The sequence below is a fragment of the Eptatretus burgeri genome, chromosome 7 (assembly GCF_056783735.1).
Source record: "Eptatretus burgeri isolate ZD-2024b chromosome 7, Ebu_testis_v1, whole genome shotgun sequence".
Lineage (NCBI taxonomy): Eukaryota > Metazoa > Chordata > Myxini > Myxiniformes > Myxinidae > Eptatretus > Eptatretus burgeri.
This window is the reverse complement of record NC_140967.1, coordinates 85,108,418-85,126,686: the sequence shown is the minus strand read 5'-3', so window position 1 is coordinate 85,126,686 and position 18,269 is coordinate 85,108,418. Positions and strand designations below refer to the sequence as shown.

The following is an 18,269-nucleotide window of genomic DNA, read 5'->3' as shown; positions in this document are numbered from 1 at the left end:
CAGTCTTGAGAAGTTCAGCATGGATGCCACAAATCCCAGGAGCTTAACCCCATTTCAACCGGTTCACCGCAGCCCATGTTTCCACAAACGAAGGTGGACCACAGTTGATTGGATGGCCAGCAATAGGGATTGTAACACCCCTGACATCCAACTCAGCAGCTAGTGGATCAGCCTGGTGTAGCCACTCAAAGTAACCAGCCCAGCGGGGCTTCTCTTTGGACTCCTCCATCAAGAGGCCACCACCTCTGCTCTAACTACAGTACACCGAGGGACAGGCTTCAAGGAATGCAATGCACAGATTCCCCTGTAAGCAGGCCGAGAATCGCTTGACCTCAGTTGATGCTCTACCCCCCTCACAAATTCCTCGCACATCGGCCTCCTTGTCCACCATTAGTGCACGTACAGTTTTATTCCTCAGCTCCCTGAACAGCTCTGCTCTGCCATTCAGCCTGGCCCTGCAACTCTGGTCAATGGTATCTCGTGTCCCTTGAGAGACAAAATTCTTCTTTGCCCTTTGGTGAGTTCCAAGACATCTACTGGCAACATCAAGGACAGTGGTCTTGAATGCACTCCTCAACTCTTCAGGACCCCCAAAGCACTCAGACCCTCCTAATCTCCACTTGGCCTGTTTGCAAACTCCTCAGATCCCCTCTCATCCTTGAGCTTGCCAACACCAACGTTACGATAGGGTAAGACAGAGATTTTCAAGCATGGCAGCAGCATGTATCATTTTTAGTGTTTGGTATGACTTGGTCGGGGTTCAAACCACCCATCTCTCAGACTCTGAGCAGATGCTCTAACTATGATGTCACTACGTCTGGTGAATAAAAGTTGATTAGAAAAACGACCAAAACTCTTGTTTTGCATCCCTCGTGTCTTTTATGTTATAAAAGCTATCTTTTAAGCCAAGAGGAATCGCTATCTGAGATTTCTTTGTTTTATAGGACAATCAACAACCAAACACTACCTCTTGTGCACATTCTCCAATTACACTTTTTCAAATCTCATCAGGCAATTCAGGTCTTCAGTGAAATGTTCTATCGACTTATAGTTTGTTTTATACAGTTTGAATGATTATATTGTGCATGCATTCTCCATCACCCAGGTTGGTTGGAAATGTCAGAAGTGGTGGGGGGAGCAAGGAGAACCTGATTTTTCAAGCATTAATCGTTAGTTCAGCAAAAAGGGTCAACACACGAAATGTTAGCTTGTCCTTGTTCCCACGGTGGTTAGCATACCTCAATCAACGTCCTGGTGATTTCATCCATTGTTCTACCGCCAAAGAGATTGACACGAGCCTTCATCAGCAGGACAAATTCTTAAGTCTTGTGGTATATCCACCTTTGGGCTGTCAAGTCTGGGTTTAATTCTTGATCTGACCATAAACTGTCACCCTGGGGCTTTCAGGCATACCATTGCATAAAATAGTGGGATGTAAAGTTGTGGCTCCGTCCGCTAGCATTCGTTGCTGGTCAATGTTAAAGTTTCCATTGTTTCTTTTTGCAAAAAGTAGGTGATTGTTGCTGGCAGCCAGACCAAATTCCAAATTCCCACTATAACCTAAAGAGGAAAAGGCTGCACTCCCAAAAATATAGCAGCCGGAAAGCAGGTGCTGCATATAAATTAATAAATACATCCTCCTGAATGTTTTCACATTTGTGAATGACAAAGGGGAACGGGGATGGACATGAATCTCAGACGAGGGAGGATCCAAGATGCAAAGATCCAGAATTCTATATTTTTCTTCAGACTTCTTTTTTATCGGATTATTTAATCCTGGTGTTGGCTCAATGGTTAAGGTGACTGGCTTAAGATCTTAGGGTCTTGAGTTTGAGCCTCTGTCGGGCCATTGAAATAACACCAGGTGGGTTGACTCAGCCTGTCATCTTTCTGAGCTCAGCAAAATAAGTAAAAAATAAGAGCTCGACTCTGGTGATTTACAAAAGAAAAATCAGTGGCACAGCCGCACTTCCAGGGAATGATGCAACCAGCAGCCACAGACTGCATATGGAACAGAAACCTTGGATTCTTTCGACTCTGGTGATTTACAAAAGAAAAATAAATCCTTTTCAAAAGCATAATGTCACTTGCGGGTATTCTAATCTGTTCTGGTAAATGTGTGCGTGTGTGCGTGTGTGCGTGTGTGTGTCACTCCATCTCCTCCATAACTCCAAAACCATGAAACCTAGCAGCCAGAAACTTTTCATGCAAACGAAGAAAACTCCAAGGAAGTGCAGGAGTGAAAATTGGGTGTTTAATGAAAACACCCAATGAAAACACCTAATGAAAACATGTTTAATGAATTAATGAAAACACTCCTCTTGAAGATAATTAACCACCTTATTTAATTATATCCTTTGTCAGGCGCATCCTCGGCCACCTCACTCTCTGGGGGCTAAAGGCGTATCCTGGGTTACCTTGCTGGGGTCTGAAGCCACCATATTTTTATTATTTTTTTGGCCTACTCAACCATGCCTTGATTTGGAACAGGCCACAACAATTTCCTTATGACAAAGTTTTTGTTCACTTTCCTCACTCATATTATCAATTGCCTGTTCATCATATCTACGAATCGCTATGTACATCACTTTTATACTTGCTATAGTTTTCAAATTAGGAGCTTGGAGTGATTTCATCCATTATATGTTGCAATTTTCCACAACCCACTCTCACGGACTAATTAAAGTATATCTTCGAAATATTATTTCGGTTTTGAGGATTGGATATCGTCCAGACTATATCAGTGTTAAAAACTCGAGTGAAATCTGATAATTTAAACAAATAACAAGTCTTATAACTCAGCCGATATACCAATTGACTTTAAGCAAGCAAGGTTATGGTCCCTCCTCCATATATACACAAGAACATATGACATTTCCAAAGTATTAAACTTATCTTTTTCTTCTATTTGGAGACTTGTATCGAGTGAACAAAATATTTAAGAACATGCCAAAATTAACCAGCTTCATTGAGCTATGTGATTTCATTCATTCACTGCTTGACCTCGCCCCGTGTCCTCCAGTAGGACTACTTATCCATGACGTCTGCCAGATCTGTGTATATTTTCGGAGGTTTCGTGAGATGCTCGAAAGGGAATCAAAGCAAATCTGGTGAAAAATGGACGTTTTAAAATAAAGTTATAACGTTTGTGCAGAACGCGAACCGATGTACCACGTAACGCATGCACAGACAAGCAGGCAACGTTGCGGATTATCTGCAATGTTTATTTCACGGACGATTGAAGCTTGCAATGTCTCCAGGCTTGGTCTACGTTAAACAGCAACTCTTTTGTGTATAAAGTTATTATTTGAATGAATTCATTAAATTTCTTCAACTGACACGAGCACTGTGAAGACCGGCTTTAAACTTAAATTGATCCGATATGGTATGCAGCCACGGCCTGGCCAGCCATTCCTTATCAACCATTTATGACTGGTAGAAAATGGATTTCAGACATTATTTTGCTTTCATCTTCACTGTTATTCCATGCAGAAGCATTTTCATGAGACAGTATGAATCGTCATTAATGCTCCAGTACACGTCTGCTTTCTTTTCCTCTCAACTCTCACTGCCTTCCCTTCCCGCACCCCTCCTCGCTCCCCCTTACTCCTTTCTCTTCTTTTTCCTTTCTCGTCAGTGAAGCGCCGGGTGGTATTGTTGCTGACCGGGTATCGGCTGTGAGCACGACCGCTAGTTGGAGCAGTAGGGTCGACTACCGAACACCCGGAATCTAGATCGTACCTTTCGGAAAACTCCGAGGGTACGGGTCCCTTACCGGACATTGATCCCTTAATTAAGGTCCCTTAATTATTGACGGACAGTGAATCGTCAATAATTCCACCACGTGGTACAGGGTTATTTGCCAATCTTCAAAATACCTAGAGAACCACGTGGCGCGTTACCGAGTATTCACACCCTCGACGGCGCTCGTACAAGTCGAGCCGTTAGTGTGCCCGACCCGTGCGCAACCTGAGTGGATGGTTGCCGAAGCCCAGTCGGTCCAAATGTACATTTACAGCAGCAACAGCCTTTGTAATTCACCAACACACGCCATGCTAAGCCAATGGAAGAAACACAGCAATGAACTGATACATTTAACAAATGTATTTATTTGTAATGGGGGAAAGGGGGGAGCACACAAGAAGCAGAGTTATCCGACTATAGAGATGCAAGTATGTACAGCAAAGAGCACTTAGACAATTCCTACTTGCAGACGGGCCCACCGACAGACACACACACACACACACACACACACACACACACACACACACACACACACACACACACACACACACACACACACACACACACACACACACACACACACACACACACACACACACACACAGATACCCAGAAGGACATGGACCTGTCCACCTCGTGTGGTTCGGCTGACACGGGCAAACCAGGCCAGCGTCTGGATGCGATGACAGAATCCAGAGCTCCCTTCAGCGCTCGTAGCGGCAACCAAAAAAACTCTCCTGTGTATCCTGAACTGTCCAGAAGGCAGGAGGTTTCTCTGCCACTTCTCCAAGTCTTTGAGTTGAACGTCAAAGCGAGGGCTGATAACTCCACACTTGTTCAACCTGCCCGTCAGATTGACCACAACCTTGCCTGCTCTATGGTCATCAACTATCTCAAAAACTCTCGTTCACCGACAGAGAGACGGCGCGCAACCGACTTTTGGTTCTCGTGGAGGAAGGATCTCTCCTCATCCGATCGCGCTGCAACCTTATTCACCCTTCTCCAGGGGGGGAGGGCTGCCTCCACCCTCCCTGCTCTCCCTCACTGGACGGTTTTGGCGTGCAGAATCGCTCGTCGCTCTGTCTTTGGCCAAAACGAGCGCCAAGTCCGTCGATTGGCCCGGGGGCATTGTGACGTCACACGGACCACCTTTCTCACCGTCGCGGGGTCTGATTGGCTGAGCGGCGGCCACCCCACCCGTAGCACGCTGATTGGTCAAGGGCCGCCGCGAGGCTCCTCCTTGAACTCCGCCCACCATGGCGTCGGCCAGAGCGAGGTGAAGGTGAGGGTGATGCTGGCGTTGTTGTTGTTATTGATGTTGGTGATGTAAAAATAAAAGAAAACCTTGACTATCAAAATAACTTTGCAGCGCATGTACATTCAATTACCCATTAAACAAGGGAAAGGGGAGCTATCTATCTACATTTACTTATCGAAATAACTGAGCTATAGGACCTGTATGTTGAGTGCTCATGGCTTCCAGATTCGTAACAGTATTTGCTCGGACTCAATAAAAGCCAACAAAAAGGAAGCCAAGAAAGACAAGGATTTGATACTCTCGGTCCCCTGCCTTTTTGGTGGTATAAGGAATAGATCTGTTAAATATGAAAGCTAGATGTTGAATGTTTTTTTTTTGAAATATTACGTACACAAACCAAGTTACTGAGATGGTTGCCATGGCAACGAAATTCAGTCAATCTCAGCCATGATCGAATCACATTGAGATAATGTTATGAGGAATAGATATCTGCAATATGAAAGCTAAATATTCAATGGTTTTTGAAATACCATGTACACAAAAGTACACGGACAGACAATCGGTTGGTCGGAGATTTTGTCAGAGGGGCGGGGGACAAAAATTAAAGAAATACAGTAAGTCCTCGCTTAATATCGTTCCGGTTAACATTGTTTTGTTATTAAGTCGCTGATATATTGGAGAACGTACTCATTTAAAGTTGTTCACTGTTCCATTATAAAGTCGTTTTACCTCTAATTTAGTACCAAACACATGGTTTTCCTCGTTTTATTGAAGATACAGTACACCATACCGTAAATACCGGTGTATAAGCCCACCCAGAGTATGTGCAGTATAGACCTCGTATGCACTGAGCCGTACATCGATAACTTCGGTGGTTGTGTCACTCTCTCCGATCTCAGGTGTTTGACAAGTTCGGTGGTGATCCACCTGACTACCTGCCACGTGTTTACATGTAAAACTGATGTAAACATCCTCAAGTGCATTGATAACATCAGTGGGTCCTGGGCTGAAGTTACTCAGGTGCGCATGAATGGTGTGTGGAGGAAGTTGTGGCCTGGATGTGTCAATGACTTGAAAGGATTTGAAGAAAGTTCTCCTCGGCTTGGCCAATATAGTGGGATTTGATGAGGTGGAAGAAGCCGACGTGACACAGCTTCTGCAATCACACAGAGAAGAGCTTACCAATGAAGATCTGAAGCAACGAGAGATGATGATATTCAATTGATTTGTTTCAATTAAAAAAAATAATTATTCTCTATAAGTAAATAATGTCTTTTGTCTGGTGATAAAATTTTCCATGGAACCTACCCCCCCCCCCCCAATTAACATCAATTATTAAGGGGAAATTGGATTCGCTTAAAGTCGTTTCAGTTAAAGTTGCACTTTTCATGAACGTAACGACAACGTTAAACAAGGAATGACTGTACAGCACTGAATATCATTCCTGCAAACCAAGAGCCATGAAGGAACACCATAAGCCACATCATCCCATGGGGCGATGGGCTGGAGTCTGACTGACCGATGCAGGTTCTGTGAAAGGAGATGTTAAATGCTGCAGAGAGCATGGAATCGCTCATTGGGAATTAGAGTATTGTTTAACTTGTCCTTTGAAGATTTTGAAGTTGACAGCATTGAATGCCAATGGAGTGAGGAATCTTTATGTAATGGAGCAAGTGTATATGATTATTTATGCATGTATATATGTTTATCCACTCTTCACCTGTTGGTTGGACAGCTGACCTGACGTCACCCACACTTTTAACCTGGATTACTTAACCTAAAGTGCCCAGAGGATCCAAAAGACTGCCCCCCCTACCGAGGACCCAAGACATCCAAACGACCCTGAGGACCGAAATGACCCCGAGGACCCAAAAGACTCTTATGACCTAAAAGATGCCGAGGACCCAAAAGACTGAAAAAAACCCAAAAGACTGATAAGACCCCAGAAACCCAATGGACCCTGAAGACCCAAAGTACCCCGAGGACCCTTAAAGACTGAAAATACCCTGAAGACCCAAAAGTCCCAAAGACCCTTAAATACCCTTAAATACCCCAAAAGACCCCCAAAAAACCAAAAGACACGAAAGACCATGGAGACCCCAAAGACCCAAAAGACTCAAAAGATCCCAAACACCCAAAACACCCAAAAATACCCCGACAAACCAAAGGACCCTAAAGATCTAAAAGACCTTGAACACCTAAAATATCCTGAAGACCTCAAAGACCTCTAAATACCAAAAAGACCCTAAATACTCAAAAGACCAAAAATAACCTGAATACCCCAAAGACCCCAAAGACCCACAAGACACAAAGGACCCAGAGGACCTAAAAGATCCCGATGAACCAAAACACCCAAAAGACCTGAGGACCCTGAAGACTTAAAATACCCAAAGGTCACAGAAGACACAAAAGACCCAAGGACACAAAAGACTCCAAGGATCCCAAACACCTAAGAGATCCAGATGACCCAAAAGACCTCGAGGACCCAAAAGACTCAGAGGATTCAAATGGCCCAAGGACACAAAAGACTCAGAGGACAAAAAAGACCCCGAAAACCCAAAAGAACCAGGGCATCCAAAAGACCATGAGAATCTAAAATACCTGGAGGACCCAAAATACCCGACAGACTCAAAAGACACAACGGGACTATTATGGACCCATGCAAATTGTTAAATGTGACTTCAAGTCCATAAACCCACCCCTGCCACACACACACACACACACACACACACACACACACACACACACACACACACACACACACACACACACACACACACACACACACACACACACACACACACACACACACACACACACACACACACACACACACACACACACACACACACACACACACACACACACACACACACACAATCCCATATACTTAACCCCCCTCCCAACTCTGATCTCTCACTGCCCCCCCTCCCACCGCTATCACCACACCCAAACTCTGTGCTCCCCTTCCCCTTTTTTGAAAACCTCAAACCCCCACCCAACCGAATGTCCTTGACTCCCACCCCCCCCCCCATTCTCCACCCCCTCAAAAGCCTCAAACCCCTCGATCCCAACTCTTTCATCCCCTCCCCTTTTCTTATTCAAGTCCTCAACTGTCCCAAATCCAAAGTACTCAATTCCCATTCCAACACAAAGTTCATCCCCCCACTTCCCAATGTCTCAATTTCCCTCTTCCAACTAACTCCATGCACTCTCACCACCAACGCTCTGTCCTCCCCAACCCATTTGTTCCTGTTCTTAACAACGTTACACAAAGATACACAGGGACCTTTTGCACATGAGAAGGCCATTTGGCCTATCATACCTGTGTTGTTCCTGTTCCCGTTTGTTAAGAACAATGTTAAAAGTAAATAAAGATGGAATGGTAAATTCACAATCACTTCCCCCTTTCTTCCCTTCTCCTCACTATAATTCATGGACCGGTGTTTGTGTGTTTGTATCTTTGTCATGCTACGACTCGCACTGTCATGTTGTGGGTTGATTCCATCCAGATTGATTGAATAGAAGTAGATAACTCGACAAAATCGCCCGAATTAACCAAACTCAAGGGGATATCCGTTGTACATAAAGCTTTCATAGCCATAATGGACATTATGGGAAACATGAATGACGAGCTTCCATGAGAAGTAGAAAGCCCAGGATGAATATCAAGACTGGTACCAGTTCTGGAAGGCAAAACAAGAACCAGGTAGAGTAATTGATAGTATAATGTCATGTCATTTCTGGTTTCCCAGCACTCATACAAAACCTTGCTTGACTTTTCTAAAACTAAGTATACCTGCCAGTAGATCTTCAGTGCCCTCGTTGTAAAGGCTTGTTTTTACATTGTGAAATGTGTTATTTTGTTCTCAGTGTCCCTATGTTGTTTAACTTGGCCTTTTGTTCTTGTCTAGGGGGGCAAGTTGCGTACACCAAGCAGATAACAGTCTACTTGGCATATACAACTTATTCTGCAGGGTAGATGGTTTTCATCTGATATCCAGTAAGTTGTTACGGATCTGGTCTCAGGGGTAGAATGGGGAATAGATTGGAATAGTTTATTTCATAGTGCATGTTGGAATGAGTGTGATGTAATTCCTGTAATTACCCCGTGCGCGTGAAGCGAAAAGTGGGGATAAGCAATTGGTTCACTTTGTTTGTCTGTTTGTCTGTCTGTCTATCTGTCTGTCTGTCAGTCTGTCAGTCTATGATCGAGAAACAACTTTATTTCAGTTGAATGATATATTTTGAACACTGTAGAATGTGAATTTGAACATGAACCTGCAGTTTAGCAGTACTTTGGCTCTGAATTTGGCAAATTGTACCGAATTTCGTCCCAATCGCACATGCACAGAGAGGAAACTTACTGCTTTTAGGGATGTCATAAAGGACACAAACAACAGGCACTAATGACAAATTTAACGTGTAAGTATGGTGATGTAAAAGAGGGGGCATCAACGGCTGTAAATTTCCCCCAAAAAGTTTTTTTTTGTTTTTTTTTTTCTCCAGCCGTTAAACCTTAATGTTATTTTATTTCAATTTATCTTAATACTTGAACATTGTAGAACACAAATTGCCTTTGCAGTACTCAGACAAAATATACCGTTTTATGCTATCTCATCCAATCAGATTTGCCGTTCTCGGTCTCAGCATGGGGAATATTAAGATTCAGACAAAATTTCAGCTTGTAGGAAATATAGATTCTGCTTGAAAGGCAAAGCAAGAGTTTAAAAGACCCTTTTCATGTCCTTTTTCTCAAGACTGTATAGGGTAAGGTGTTCTATGAATGCTCCAGTTAATGAAATGTGTCCAGCACGTGCATATAAAAATCTAGTCCTCCCCCACCAAAGTGTCTGTATCTACACCCATCATTTTCCCCTTCCCTATGCTCTCAAACCCATTGTAATATGTTCTTAAATGGCCTTTCTTCTTGAGTTCACAGCTAATCAGCACGGACCATGAGCGTGATCATGGGGTCAGAGTGAGGATACGAAATGCCACAAAAATGTGAGCATACAGGGTGTTTCAAAAAGATTGATACAACTTTGACTTCCTGCCATTTCTTTGTTTGTTTGTTTTTTTTTATCTATACCGTTTTCTTTTTCAGGGTTTGGTGTTGTTATCGTGATATTTGTTCCCTGGGATTTCTAGCTCTGAACCTCAACCATGTGATTGACAGTGAAGCAGAAGACAAAAGTGGTGGCTCTATGGTATGAGAATAAATCATATGAAGACACCTGCTGGAGGTTTTGCCAGGAATACGACCTCAGAACATGTGATGGACCCACCAATTGTGCCATTCAATGTATTCTGAAATATTTTGAGCACAAGGGTACAGTGCATAACCAGAGCAAGGGCAACAGTGGCAGGCCAGCATCAGTAACCAAGAGCCAAGCCAACATCGACGCCGTGCGGGATTCTGCAGTGGACAGTCCCAAGAAGTCCCACTGCTGGCGCTCCTAGGAGCTAGGCATCAAACCAACATCAGTCTGGCGTATCCTCGCTAAGAAACTGAAGCTTTTCCCACATATCATCTCTATTAGGCATAAACTGAGTCAAGATGACATGAGGAGACTTGATATGTGCAATTGGTTCAGTGACAGGATGGAGCGGTACCCAAACTGGATCAACCTGGTCTGGTTCAGTGATGAAGCCCATTTCCACCTGAACGGTGCTATGAACAACCACAACAGCATTTTCTGGGGGGCAGAACCACCTGAGGAGATCACTGAGAGGTACCTGAAAGGGCTTAAGGTCACATGCTTCTGTGCCTTCAATGCCAGATGGGCCTTACCTTACCTAGGAATGCTAGGGCCTTACTGGTTTGAGAATGACAACAGCAGGCCAGTGATGATCAATGGTGAGCGCTACTGGGCCATACTCCAGAAGTTCTATTATGATCAAGCTGAAAATATCACCCCTAACCAATTCAATATGACCTGGTTTATACAGGATGTTGCACCCCTGCATACAGTTGGTGACACCATCACTTTCCTGTGGCAGCTCTTCAGAAACTGCCTCGTTGCCCTGGGTAATGCTCATGACTGGGCACCCCATAGCCCAGACTTGAACCCTCTTGGCTACTTGTTCTGGGGAACTGCCAAGGGCTCTGTCTTCACCAAACACCCTGCCACACTGGATGATCTGAAGCAAGAGTTGTCAGACTACCTCCAGGCAGTGCCACATGAGACCAACAGGAAAGTTATACAGAACTTTGGAGTCAGGATCAATGCTTGTCTGAGAACGTCAATTACAAGGATTTTGTGTAAATTCCAATTTCAGACCTTGGGCTCTCACTAACTCGAGCAGTGAATTCCTGCAATAGCAATCAGTGATAGGGTAATTCCATGGGAAAAGTTACCTGGTGGCTATTTTTTGAAAGTACATTTTTCATTAAACCTTATATACCATATGACAGATCATTAATTGATATAATTGAATTTTTACAATATTAGCTTCATCAAACAGTGTCTGTATACATTGTGGTAGCATCTCCGGACGTTTATTAATAAACGTCCGGAGATGCTACGTCCGTTACGCTCAGTTGTTACGTCCGTTACATTACATTTGCCATAGTACTGCCGACTCGGTATCATTAATTCCTCAAATATATACTGAGAATACAATGACGTACCGATACCAAGCTGCTATACCAGATTTAGTCTTCTGTCGGAGAACACCACAGAAATTTGTGAGCAAAACGACCATCATGCCAAAGGGGGTATTTTGACGGTTACGTCCGTTACGAAGATTCATCATCCCGTAGCACTCGGGCAAAAATTCTTAATCTCATATAATTACCATTTCCTGGCACCTTTGTGTTCACTGCACAAAATAAACTAATACATTTGGTACGATAACCTCGTTCTTCATGAAATATTTTTGAGAACTGCAAATAAGTTCTGTCTGAATGTTACGTCCGTTACGGTGGAATTACCCGATAGAAAATACCATGTCATGAGCTTTCAAGAAATGTTTGGTTCACGTTCCTGAGGTTTCTGTTTCTTTGTAAATAGACATTTAAAGTTTCATCACACTTTTTGAAACACCCTGTGTATGGACATCGAGCATGCTCAAGGCCACCCGTGATGTGGAATTTCCCCGGCTTGCTGGCCAATCAGCGCAGCCCATCGATCATCGCCTGACAGGCCGCGTCGGCCAATGCGAGAGCAAGCAACCAACCACACTGTCCTCCTGAGCGTTTGTGTGGTTGGTTGCCTGCTCTCTCTTTCTCCTCTTCATGGTTCCTGCCTGCTGGATCGTGATTCCTGCCCAGTCCTGCATGGTTTTGTGGTTCGCAGTATGGCTTTGTGACACAAGTGCTGATGTGCAACGAGCATAGCAGGACAGGCCCCAAAAAGGTTTCTCTCTCTCTCTCTGTGTCTCTCTGTCTCTCTGTCTCTCTGTCTCTCTGTCTCTCTGTCTCTCTGTCTCTCTGTCTCTCTGTCTCTCTGTCTCTCTGTCTCTCTGTCTCTCTGTCTCTGTCTCTCTCTCTCTCTCTCTCTCTCTCTCTCTCTCTCTCTCTCTCTCTCTCTCTCTCTCTCTCTGTCTCTGTCTCTGTCTCTCTCTCTGTCTGTCTTTCTGTCTCTCTGTCTCTCTGTCTCTCTGCCTGTCTCATGTACCCTGAGTGAGTGGGTAAAGCCATATTTGTTCAGGTCCAGTGGGGGATGGGGAACAGCTTCTACCCCCAGATTTGGCTTTATTACTGGAGTGTTTTTGGCGGGAATTTTCTAACAAATATAGCAGTTCAAGATAAAAATTATCATCAATGAATACCGATACTTAAGCAGTGTATACAAGGTTAAATATCTGGTGAATACTTTGTTCAACTTATTTTAACTTTTACAAGAGATGGAAAAATGAAGGAGATCGTCTTTGTAATCAGCAAGCAATCAGCAAGGTGTGTGTGTGTGTGTGTGTGTGTGTGTGTGTGTGTGTGTGTGTGTGTGTGTGTGTGTGTGTGTGTGTGTGTGTGTGTGTGTGTGTGTGTGTGTGTGTGTGTGTGTGTGTGTGTGTGTGTGTGTGTATGTGTGGATTGTTGGACAACTTATACTAACAGTTTTTTATTTTATTTTTTGTTTGCAGAAATTTAGGATAATGGAGGAACGAAACGACAGAGGGCAGCAGGTTCACAGACTGACAGAGGATCAAAGAGCGAAAAGGGAATTTTCAAAATGAATTCTCAAGTTGGACCAGATTGTTTCAATTGTTTCAATTGGGGTCTATTTATCGATGTGGTTGAACACCTTCCATCATGTGCAAAATAAAACCATATTGTTGGTTGAGTAGTTTAAAATAAGTACAGGTACTGCTTTTTATTTGTTTATTTCGTTTTTTTTATACGTATATATTTGTGTCGACGCTGATGGAAGAGCATCAGAATGATAGGGGTTAATGGATCGATAGGCAAAGCAACAACTACTGACTTCTACTATTACTACTCAGTGTATTTCGCTATGAATGGTCTTGCATTTCATGGAAAAATTAACTTTTGTTGACTAAACGTATTTGGCCTGCATGTGATTACGTTCGCACTCCAAAAGGAACCGAAAAACATAATCAAAAACACACACACACACACACACACACACACACACACACACACACACACACACACACACACACACACACACACACACACACACACACACACACACACACACACACACACACACACACACACACACACACCTCATTGGCCGATCATATATTTTACCCATAATGACTACTGAGGTCAACCAACAATAACAATTTTCTCATGAATTAAGTTAAAGAACCTTTGTAAACAACAACCGTTTTAATGGTCATTTAATTAAGATTTACAGTCACTTGAGTTACCTCCAAACTGACATCAGAGAATGATTGTGGATGCAATATCCGTCCCCCTGGCTGCAACAAGTGTCAGGGGGTCATACTGGTGGGTTCACGACCTTCCCTCGGGCCATGAAACACAAGAGTGAAGCTTCATGGTCATCAAGCACTGCCCTTCAGGGATGTCTTTCAATACTTATCACTCAGATAAAAAGGACTTTATGTGTCTGGACCAAGCACCTAACTGAAGGTTAGCAATTATTTTTCTGGAGAAGAAGTTTTTGAAAGAATTCTTTCATTTGTCCAAAATAGTCATCGAGAGGGAATTTCGATGAATGTTGTTTTGCATGGTGTTTCATTAAAACACCAACACCAAACAAATAATGATATTTTACGACCTCAACTTAAAAAAAAAAATCATGGATTTTAAGATGATGCATTGCCATTGGTAATACTTTCTTCAAAACAGAACATTTTTGTCAAAATGTAATACAATTTGGTAATGACGAAACCTGCAACAAATGCAACTGGATATGACATAGTGTGGTTGAGATGCCAAGTTAATATGTGAAGTAAATCAATGTTAAGATAATTTTAATGATAATCATTGGAATCTACTAGTATCAATCTCAGCAATATCACAAGATATTGTTGTGGGCCGGGGTCTGGTGGTGATATACGACCACTCGGTGGAGCAATGGAGACGTCTCCCACCGAACACCCGGAATTTCGGTCGTGACTCTCAGAGAAGTCCGAGAGTTCACGGGTCCCTTTGCGGACCGTGGTCGCCAATATTTTGACAGCGTGGGGTAGGGTTAATTGCCTAATTTCAATATACCTAAGTACCCACGTCGTCCAACTACCGGCGAAAACCACACCCTCGACGGACCTCGGGTGGAACGGACCGTTTACCGAATCCGATCCAGGTGTAAACCGAGCGGGGATTACCAAGATCCGTCGGTCCAAATGAACAATTTACAGCATCAACGGCCTTACTATTTCTCAAGCCCGCACCGTGCTCGGTCAATGGAAGAAACGACAGGCTACGAACCGGAACATTTAACATGGGGATTTATTTTACAATAGGCAATAATCGGGAAGGGAGACACAGAGCAGAGTTATCATGAATAAGAAATGTAATTCACAATGTACAAGGTACTCAACAATTGTACTTACAGACAGGGCCCATGGACACACACACACACACACACACACACACACACACACACACACACACACCCACACACACACACACACACACACACACCCAAAATAAAATGGACCCCATGGGTCTTTATTCGGTAGAGCCAGGCCAGGGTACCTTCCCGCCTCGTGCGGTCACACCGACTCCAAACCACCATGGTGGGACTCAAACCCACGACCCGAAGTCCACGGCCCATGTTTCTGACTGCTCAGCTGCCACTACTACGAGAGGCCACCGCAAAGGACCACGGACGACGACCGGGACCAAGCCACCACGACTGCAGATGAAGCCAATCACCACCAAGACTGCAGACGAAGCCAATCGCCACCAAAACTGCAGACGAAGCCAATCGCCACAAAGACTCCAGATGCTCTAACAATGACCAACTCTTCCTCTTTTGAGGTGGAAGCGATCGCTTTTACCTCCCACTCACCTCCTGATCGGAGGTCATCTCGAGGGGTGTGTCGAGGCGTCTCGGAGGCCCGCCTCCCATTTGCTGGGGCGCGCGTGCGATGCTTGCCCTTCGCTCATTGGCTGCTGGAGGAAACGTCCCATGCCCTTCCTTGGAGCGGAGCCTCGATCTGAGGTGACGGAGGCTCCGCCCACGCCTTCAGCCAAAAACACGTGGGCAATGGTGACCGGGTTGAGTGAGGGACGGTGCCATTGTTGTTGTTGTTGTTGTAGATGTAATAAACCTGACTATAAAACAACTCGCAGCGCACACACAAAATTCCCATTAGACAGAAAGACGGGGCCCTGACTATAAACACATACTTATTGAAATAACTTAACTGCAGGGACTGCTGTCTGTTTGTGTGCACAAGGCTTCCAAATTTGAAACAATATGTCATCGTGGAGTATTTCATTGTTCAACTACTTCCCTCTCATTACAGGAAATGCATTGTCAAATGTGCCAATCAAAGCACTTTTCATGTTTTTCATGGAATCGTTTCAGAGTATGTTATGGTCTGAAGCATGTTTTTATCTCTTTCAGCTATTTTTCAGATTCATCAAAATTTTAGCTTTCTAATCCAACGAGAAAGTACGAACCATTTTCTATCTAGCAGACTGCAAGTAGAAGTTGGGGTGAATCTTACATCCATACATAATAAATATAAACTTTATATATTTGATGAAGTGGATTGTGGTGTCACCTACCGGCTTGTCTGTCTGTCTGTGACTCTCTCCAGAGCATAGCTCTGTGACGTTTGATGCGATTTTGATGAAACTTGGACACAAGCTAGATACCATGGTCTAGTTTTGTCTTTTTTGTATGAGGGGCGTCCCACGCCCCTTGTGGGCGGAGCCATGCCCACTTGAACTTTTTATTTATTTTTATTTTTTTCTCGATTTTTTTTTTCTCACAATTTCATTTCCTCGAAGCTGTGCGTAATGTCCATAAGTACAACATATAAAAAATCCGATTTGATTTGGTCAATTTTGACGGAAGAGATAGATTTTTATGGTAGGGCTTCCCCAAAAGCTTCCACTAACTCAATTGTACTTATCGTGGCATTGTTCAATAATGTCCGTGAACCATCGTCACCTCCCGGCTCATACCTTTTAAATTTATTCCAAAACAACGAGGTGGGTGAGGGTAAGAACATTGCGTACTCATACTGTTCTCGGCCATAAATAGACAAGCCGGTAGGCGACATGGCTGCTCGCTCTAGATGGAAAGCTGGCCGACGTGACTTGCCGATATTCATGTACATGTATCAATCAATTTAGCACAATAAATATGATTATCACAGCCCTCTTAGTTTGCGCCCAGAAACCCGTCTTGTGAAATTTCAGGCATGTTTCCAAAGAGACTCTAACAAATGGCAGCCCTGGTAATTCCATTTATCTATTCGCAAAAGATTTTATTTTTTTTTATGATGCTGTAAGACATTCTCCTTGGGCACAAAAAAACAGGTCCCTCGGCGGTCCAGTTTCGGAGGTATTGATTTTTTTTTGTACAGTCCACAAGAAGTGTACGATGTACGAAAAAGTATTTTAGCTGTTGCTAAGCAACGGAGGTGTGCATAGCAACCATTCATTTTTGTGTACATGCTAGCCACATTGTACACATTTCACCCAAGTTTCATCAAAATCAGACTTTCTCTTAGAGATATTCGCAATTAACCGTTTCTGAAATGTTTGACATGTACTCGCCCAAAACCTATCTCCTCCTACAAATATTTCTTGTTAGGGCTGCAAATGGGCATGAAGGTAGCGAGATAGATTGCGCACAGAACTCTATGCTTCGATTTTTCGATTTATTTTATTTTATTTTTTTTCGATTTATTTTATTTTTTATTTTTTTCGATTTATTTGACCACTTTAATTGGCCGTTGCTATGCCGTTGCTAGGGCCCGGGGTCCCATATTCGAAAGCACACGATTCCCAGAAATATTGGTCCTACCTACCAAATTTCATTGGAATCGGTTGAGTGGTTTAGCCCCAAGGCTTGACCAAAGTTTCACGGACAGACAGACAGACAGACAGATGGAAATGTCCAGAATAAGGGTGCTCTAAGAGCAGCCAAAAACAAAAGAATTATCTCCGGATGATGATGATGATGCTATAGGGGGGAGGGTGGAGGTTAAAAAGATGTAGATGTAGAACTTGCGATGGATGTTGGATCATGACAAAGTCACGCTCTGCATTGCCACATACAAGAAGGGTAAAACGATCCTTAGCCACCTTGACCCAGAGCAGATCTTTCCTGCTTGGACAGGAAGGTCCGAGATGGCATCCTTTTCCAAAAGAATCCCATCTCTTCGGCATTAAAAACCTGCTCCGGCATAAATCCCTTTGCCTCCATTATTTCCCTGAGCTGCAGTGGGTAGTTTTTCGCAGCATCATTGTCTGCCATAGTTTAATTGGAGCCTACAGCCCCGGGTGCCTCGTGGAAATGTTTGTAAATCTGCAATGATTTCACCTGCATCACCAGTCCGCTCAAAGGGGTAAATCCGCAATGTTTTTTTTCCATATCACCAGTCCACTAAAATGCACTTTTTTGTTTGGTCCTTTTTAAATTTTTTGTTTTGTTTACAGAGTCGAGTTTTGTGGAAGAGCTGGAACACTGAATGGATCAGGATGCAACGGGCCAAAAGGAACAGTAGAGAGAGGGATTTTTTGTATGCATTGTTGAGGCTCGTATTAGGGCTAACACACAGAATGTACAACAAGCGGAGAAGGAGACAAGAGGTGTGGGAGAGGAAATTTAAAACAGTGTGGAACAGAGACATGAGCAGATCAAAACCA

The 18,269-nt window shown here is 43.6% G+C and overlaps 1 protein-coding gene across 2 annotated transcripts in view; it reads left to right on the top strand.

Annotated features, from left to right (window-relative positions):
- LOC147023662 (leucine-rich repeat transmembrane protein FLRT3-like) overlaps positions 1 to 17,572 on the top strand; it is a 58,101-nt gene extending 40,529 nt beyond the window's left edge. The window contains exons 1-2 of one of the 2 annotated variants that reach the window (XR_015060326.1): positions 7,703 to 12,363; positions 13,088 to 17,572. The gene's annotated coding sequence lies outside the window, so the exon portion shown is untranslated. Of the gene's footprint in view, positions 1 to 7,702; positions 12,364 to 13,087 lie in introns of those variants that run through there. The other variant, XR_015060325.1, reaches the window with a different exon arrangement.
- The last annotated feature ends 697 nt before the right edge of the window (positions 17,573 to 18,269 follow it).